The following is an 8053-nucleotide window of genomic DNA, read 5'->3' on the forward strand; positions in this document are numbered from 1 at the left end:
CTGATCATAGACATCTTTCTTTCTACAACTACCTAAGCTGTGTAATTTGACACTTGATACAACAAAGCCATCAAGATTTATAGGATACATAATCATTCCCTTGACAATGAAGATAAAATCTACTGAGATATCATAAAATACTCCATACTCTAAAGGAGAAGCAATGACTTCTGCAGCAAAGGTGTCTTTCCCCTGCTTATTTGCACACACCATCTGCTTTATCAGCACGTTATGCCACACGGAACTACTCTGTAACTGCAGGCCTCATATTATAACACAGGGCAATATGAAGGTATGAAGGGACAATAAGCAGGAGGGAGAATGGCTAATGTAATCTGTCCCACCCCACCTTCTTCCCAAAGTACTTTAACTGCCCTGATACTCATTTGCTCAGCCGTTCAAAAATATGCTTTCACATCCATGTGCTAGGTATATCGTGCTAGACAACAGAAATAAAACAGTAAAGAAAATATGATCCTTATATAAAGAAACTGACAGTCCTGTAATGGAAATAATTTGTTAAATATATAGGAAAGAGTAATGGCAGGAATTCTAAAGCTCAGAAATAGAGATGCAGATCAACCACTACATAGACTGGTGAATGTCTTCCATATCCATTTTTACACTTTTGCATGTGGGTAACTATGTATATTATTTCTTTACAGTTTTCTTAGCTTACATAAATGATGTTATACTGTATCTATCATTCTGCAACCTGTTTTTCACTAGGCATTATGTTCTATGATTTTAAATCTATTTCTGATGAGGTGTGTGTATATATACATATACGTTCTGCTATGTAGATAACTGTTCACCACACATATCTATCTGCAACAGACTTCCACTATGTGAATATCACACATTTTATTTACCCTTCCTGACTAATATTTAGGTTTCAGTTCTTCCTTAAATTAACCAATACATCAATGAATCTCATTTTAAATGTATATTTGTGATAGATGCAAGCTTTTCTCTAGCCGAGGCAACCTTTCAGAGCTTCAGTTTGCTTTCTCAGTCACTATGATAAATAAAGATATAAAGCACTCTGTAGATATTAAAATTCTACATAATCTTAAAAAGTTAAACACAGGTTACCATATGACCCAGCAATTCCACTCCTAGATATATAACCAAAAGAAGTGAAAACATACATTCACACAAAAACATGTACATGAATATTCAAAGCAGTATTATTTATAACATCCAAAAAAGCAGGAACAACCCAAATGTCCATCAACTAATGAATAAATAAAGGGTATATCCATACAATGGAATATTATTCAGCAATGAAAATGAAACTGCTGAAAGATGCTACAACATTGATGAAACTTGAAAACATTAGGTGAAAATTTTCAGTCGCAAAATACCACACATTGTGTGATTCCATTTATATGAAATATCCAAAACAGGCAAATTCATAAAGATAGAAAGTATACTGGTAGTTCCCATGGATGGAGGGTGGGGGGAGAGGAGGGAGAATGGAGAGTAACTTCTAATCAGAATGGGATTTCTTTCCAATCTGATGGGAATCTTACAGAATCAGTGGTGATGTTTGCATAAACCTGTGAATATGTGAAAAATCAGTGAGCTTGTACTTTAAAATGGTGCATTTTATGGTATTTGAATTATATCTCAAAATAGTTCAAAGCTATAAGATTTCCCAAGATATGAAATATGCATTAAGCATTTTTTACTTTCCAAAATATTCTGTACATAGTAGGTTCTCAAAATATATTTTCCTCATCAATATTATAGGCTCCAGAAATATTATGGGCACTCATCAAGTTCATTGGAACTTCACCCCTAGACTACACCAATTCTTATCTAATGTTGGTCCTTCAATAAGATAAAGTGTAGATCTTATTAAAGAGGGTGGAAGTTATTCTCTTGTTAAGTGAGATGAATGGTCACAGTATGCCAAATTATAATACTTGAGGGAGGGTATCTGAAAATCTGCCAAGAAGGAACCCCAGGAAGCTCAGTCAGGTTGAGTCACAGGTCTGGGGGTCTACAACCCCTGCCCTAACCCTGCCCAGGGTTCTGAGTTGGGCTCCATAATCCTCCTGCCCACCACCCATGCACATACACAATGTCAACTGTATAAAAGTCTGACTTCATGTGAAAAGAAATTGTGCTTTTTGGTAATTTACGTAGTCTGTTTTCTATTTTTGGTTAATTTTGAAACACACCAATTACGTATATCATTATATTGTGTGAGATAAATTTTTTGTAAATGTTCTGACTATGGAGCTTCACTCATTCCTTATTTAAACGACACTGATTAAGGACCTACTATGCACTGGGTGCTAATCTAGGCCATGGGCTCATGTGTGGTGAACAAAGCTCCAGCCCTACCAAGCCCTCACAGACGTCGGAGAAGTTAAACAGCAGAGTTCATAACCTGCTGCTCTCAAAATATGGTCCAGTCAGCTCATAACGTGCTGACTGTGGAGAAAGTAGACAGAAAGAATTAAGAAAAAATGGCAAGAATTAGTATGAATAAGACTAATCATTGCATTCACTGTTGGTGGGAATGCAAACTGTACAGCCACTATGGAGAACAGTGTGGAGATTCCTTAAAAAACTGGAAATAGAACTGCCATATGACCCAGCAATCCCACTCCTGGGCATACACGCCGAGGAAACCAGATCTGAAAGAGACACGTGCACCCCAATGTTCATTACAGCACTGTTTATAATAGCCAGGACATGGAAGCAACCTAGATGCCCATCAGCAGATGAACGGATAAGGAAGCTGTGGTACATATACACCAGGGAATATTACTCAGCCGTTAAAAAGAATTCATTTGAATCAGTTCTAATGAGATGGATGAAACTGGAGCCCATTATACAGAGTGAAGTAAGCCAGAAAGATAAAGACCAATACAGTATACTAACGCATATATATGGAATTTAGAAAGATGGTAATGATAACCCTATATGCAAAACAGAAAAAGAGACACAGATGCACAGAACAGACTTTTCGACTCTGTGGGAGAAGGCGAGGGTGGGATGTTCTGAGAGAATAGCATTGAAACATGTATATTATCAAGGGTGAAACAGATCACCAGCCCAGGTTGGATGCATGAGACAAGTGCTCAGGGCTGGTGCATTGGGAAGACTCAGAGGGATCGGGTGGAGAGGGACGTGGGAGGGGATCGGGATGGGGAACACATGTAAATCCATGGCTGATTCATGTCAATGTATGGCAAAAACCACTACAATATTGTAAAGTAATTAGCCTCCAACTAATAAAAATAGATGGAAAAAAAAGTTAAAAAAAAAAGACTAATCATTGCATTAAAAGCATGCTTTTCCAGGCACATTGTTCATCTTTTCATGGCAGTGTATCTACTGCATTTCAGATTTGCAGAGAAGCATCACAGATGCACAAGATAGCTGAGTGGTCCAACGAGATCTCTAATTAAGCTGATAAATGTCAAATACTGCATGGTACTAGGATATTCTGTTGATAAAACTGATGAACTAGAAGGGGGGCTCAAAACCATAAATCTAACTCCAAATTTTTGCTGATTCATTGACATCACTAGATCATATATTTCTGTTTCTTATTGTATTTTTTAGTCAATTGATTTTAGCTCCAAAGGGAAATAAATTTAATCTGTTAACACCAAACAGTGACTCAGACTGCCTTTTCTCAGGCAGCATTTGACAATGTCAACCAACAGGTGCTTTTTGAAGCTTTCTTGTTCCTAAATGCAGAAACTATATGACCTTTCTCTACTCTCTCATTCTCTCTGGCGTCTCTGTTCCACTCAGACCTTCTCCCTTTTCCCCTTTCATTCTTCCCCAGCAGTTCTCAAATGTCAAGCTTCATCTGCATCTTTCTCTTAGGTTTTCTCTCTTACAATGATGTGAAAGTGAAAGTCACTCAGTCATGTCTGACTCTTTGCAACCCCATGAACTATACAGTCCATGGAATTCTCCAGGCCAGAATACTGGAGGGGATAGCCTTTCCCTTCTCCAGGAGATCTTCCCAACCCAGGGATACAAACCTAGGTCTCCCGCATCACAGGCAGATTCTTTACCAGCTGATCCACAAGGGAAGCCCAAGAATACGGCAGTGGGTAGCCTTCCTGCAGGTTAGGTATTTTGTCCTCTATCTTTTCTCCACACTACACAGCCTCTGCAGAAGAGCTTATTTTCACAAAGGAAGGAGAGAGACAAGTGTAGTTAGGAATACAGTTTGACCTGGTTCAAATTCTTCTGACACTTACTAATTATGTGGCCCCTGGCAGAGCAGTGAGGTGCTCAAGTCAGGTATCCCTCTTCTCTACAATATGTACAGCTGACAAACAACATGGGCTTGAATTGTACAGGTCCACATACAGAATTTTTTCATAATACATAAGTTCAAAGTTAAGTTCAGTCGCTCAGTCATGTCCGACTCATTGTGACCCTGTGAATCGCAGCACGCCAGGCCTCCCTGACCATCACCAACTCCTGGAGTTTACTCAAACTCATGTCCATCGAGTCGGTGATGCCATCCAACCATCTCATCCTCTATCATCCCCTTCTCTTCCTGCCCCCAATCCCTCCCAGCATCAGGGTCTTTTCCAGTGAGTCAACTCTTCGCATGAGGTGGCCAAAGTATTGGAGTTTCAGCTTCAGCATCAGTCCCTCCAGTGAACACCCCAGGACCTATCTCCTTCAGGATAGACTGGCTGGATCTCCCTGCAGTCCAAGGGACTCTCAAGAGTCTTCTCCAACACCACAGTTCAAAAGCATCAATTTTTCAGCACTCAGCTTTCTTCACAGTCCAACTCTTACATCCATACATGACCACTGGAAAAACCAGAGCCTTGACCAGATGGACCTTTGTTGGCAAAGTAATGTCTCTGCTTTTTAATATGCTCTCTAGGTTGGTCATAACTTTCCTTCCAAGGAGTAAGCGTCTTTTAATTTCATGGCTGTAGTCACCATCTGCAGTGATTTTGGAGCCCAGAAAAATAAAGTCAACCACTGTTTCCACTGTCTCCCTATCTATTTCCCATGAGGTGATGGGACCAGATGCCATGATCTTAGTTTTCTGAATGTTGAGCTTTAAGCCAACTTTTTCACTCTCCTCTTTCACTTTCATCAAGAGGCTTTTTAGTTCCTCTTCACTTTCTGCCATAAGGGTGGTGTCATCTGCATATCTGAGGTTATTGATATTTCTCCCGGCAATCCTGATTCCAGCTTGTGCTTCTTCCAGACCAGTGTTTCTCATGATGTACTCTGCATAGAAGTTAAATAAGCAGGGTGACAATATACAGACTTGACATACTCCTTTTCCTATTTGGAACCAGTCTGTTGTCCCATGTCCAGTTCTAACTGTTGCTTCCTGACCTGCATACAGGTTTCTCAAGAGGCAGGTCAGGTGGTCTGGTATTCCCGTCTCCTTCAGAATTTTCCACAGTTTATTATGATCCACACAGTCGAAGGCTTTGGCGTAGTCAATAAAGCAGAAATAGATGTTTTTCTGGAACTCTCTTGCTTTTTCCATGATCCAGCGGATATTGGCAATTTGATCTCTGGTTCCTCTGCCTTTTCTAAAACCAGCTTGAACATCTCGAAGTTCTCAGTTCACGCTTGCTGAAGCCTAGCTTGGAGAATTTTGAGCATTCCTTTACTAGCGTGTGAGATGAGTGCAATTGTGCAGTAGTTTGAGCATTCTTTGGGATTGCCTTTCTTAGGGATTGGAATGAAAACGGACCTTTTCCAGTCCTGTGGCCACTGCTGAGTTTTCCAAATTTGCTGGCATATTGAATGCAGCACTTTCACAGCATCATCTTTCAGGACTTGAAATAGCTCAACTGGAATTCCATCACCTCCACTAGCTTTGAGGAGTGAGGAGCTTTGAGGCTGAGAGGAGCTACTCCACGTTCAAGGTCAGGAGGTGTGGCTGTGAGGAGATACCCCTCGTCCAAGGTAAGGAGCAGTGGCTGCGCTTTGCTGGAGGAGCCGTGAAGAGATACCCCAAGTCCAAGGTAAGAGAAACCCAAGTAAGGCGGTAGGTGTTGCGAGAGGGCATCAGAGGGCAGACACACTAAAACCATAACCACAGAAAACTAGCCAATCTGATCACAGGACCAGAGTCGTGTCTAACTCAATGAAACTAAGCCATGCCGTGTGGGGCCACCCAAGACGGTCGGGTCATGGTGGAGAGGTCTGACAGAATGTGGTCCACCAGAGAAGGGAATGGCAAACCACTTCAGTATTCTTGCCTTGAGAACCCCACGAACAGTATGAAAAGGCAAAATGGTAGGATACTGAAAGAGGAACTCCCTAGGGCGGTAGGTGCCCAATATGCTACTGGAGATCAGTGGAGAAATAACTCCAGAAAGAATGAAGGGATGGAGCCAAAGTAAAAACAATACCCAGTTGTGGATGGGACTGGTGATAGAAGCAAGGTCTGATGCTGTAAAGAGCAATATTGCATAGGAACCTGGAATGTTAGGTCCATGAATCAAGGCAAATTGGAAGTGGTCAAACAGGAGATGGCAAGAGTGAATGTCGACATTCTAGGAATCAGTGAACTAAAATGGACTCAAATGGGTGAATTTAACTCAGATGACCATTATATCTACTACTGTGGGCAGGAATCCCTTAGAAGAAATGGAGTAGCCATCATAGTCAACAAAAGAGTCTGAAATGCAGTACTCGGATGCAATCTCAAAAATGACAGAATGATCTCTGTCCGTTTCCAAGGCAAACCATTCAATATCACAGTAATCCAAGCCTATGCCCTAACCAGTAACACTGAAGAAGCCGAAGTTGAACGGTTCTATGAAGACCTACAAGACCTTTTAGAAATAACACCCAAAAAAGATGTCCTTTTCATTATAGGGGACTGGAATGCAAAAGTAGGAAGTCAAGAAACACCTGGAGTAACAGGCAAATTTGGCCTTGGAGTACGGAATGAAGCAGGGCAAAGGCTAACAGAGTTTTGCCAAGAGAACACACTGGTCATAGCAAACATCCTCTTCCAACAACACAAGAGAAGACTCTACACATGGACATCACCAGATGGTCAACATCAAAATCAGATTGATTATATTCTTTGCAGCCAAAGATGGAGAAGCTCTATACAGTCAGCAAAAACAAGACGGGGAGCTGACTGTGGCTCAGATCATGAACTCCTTATTACCAAATTCAGACTTAAACTGAAGAAGGCAGGGATAACCACTAGACCATTCAGGTATGACCTAAATCAAATCCCTTATGAATATACAGTGTAAGTGAGAAATAGATTTAAGGGACTAGATCTGATAGACAAGACAGCCTGATGAACTATGGACGGAGGTTCGTGACATTGTACAGGAGACAGGGATCAAGACCATCCCCATGGAAAAGAAATGCAAAAAGGCAAAATGGTTGTCTGAGGAGGCCTTACAAATAGCTGTGAAATGAAGAGATGTGAAAAGCAAAGGAGAAAAGGAAAGATATTCCCATTTGAATGCAGAGTTCCAAAGAATAGCCAGGAGAGATAAGAAAGCCTTCCTCAGCAATCAATGCAAAGAAATAGAGGAAAGCAACAGAATGGGAAAGACTAGAGATCTCTTCAAGAAAATTAGAGATACCAAGAGGACATTTCATGCAAAAATGGGCTCAATAAAGGACAGAAATGGTATGGACCTAACAGAAGCAGAAGATATTAAGAAGAGGTGGCAAGAATACACAGAAGAACTATACAAAAAAGATTTTCACGACCCAGATAATCACAATGGTGTGATCACTCACCTAGAGCCAGACATCCTGGAATGTGAGGTCAAGTGGGCCTTATAAAGCATCACTATGAACAAAGCTAGTGGAGGTGATGGAATTCCAGTTGAGCTATTTCATAATACATATATGTACTATAAATGTATTTCATCTTCCTAAAATCAACCCTGGATATTCACTGCAAGGACTGATGCTGAAGCTGAAGTTCCAATACTTTGACCACCTGATGCAAAGAGCCAACTCTTCGGAAAAGACCCTGATGCTGGGAAGGACTGAAGGCAGGAGAAGCGGGTGACAGAGGATGAGATGGTGGGATGGCGTCACCAAC

Source organism: Dama dama, chromosome 10 (assembly GCF_033118175.1).
Source record: "Dama dama isolate Ldn47 chromosome 10, ASM3311817v1, whole genome shotgun sequence".
In the NCBI taxonomy this organism is placed as follows: domain Eukaryota; kingdom Metazoa; phylum Chordata; class Mammalia; order Artiodactyla; family Cervidae; genus Dama; species Dama dama.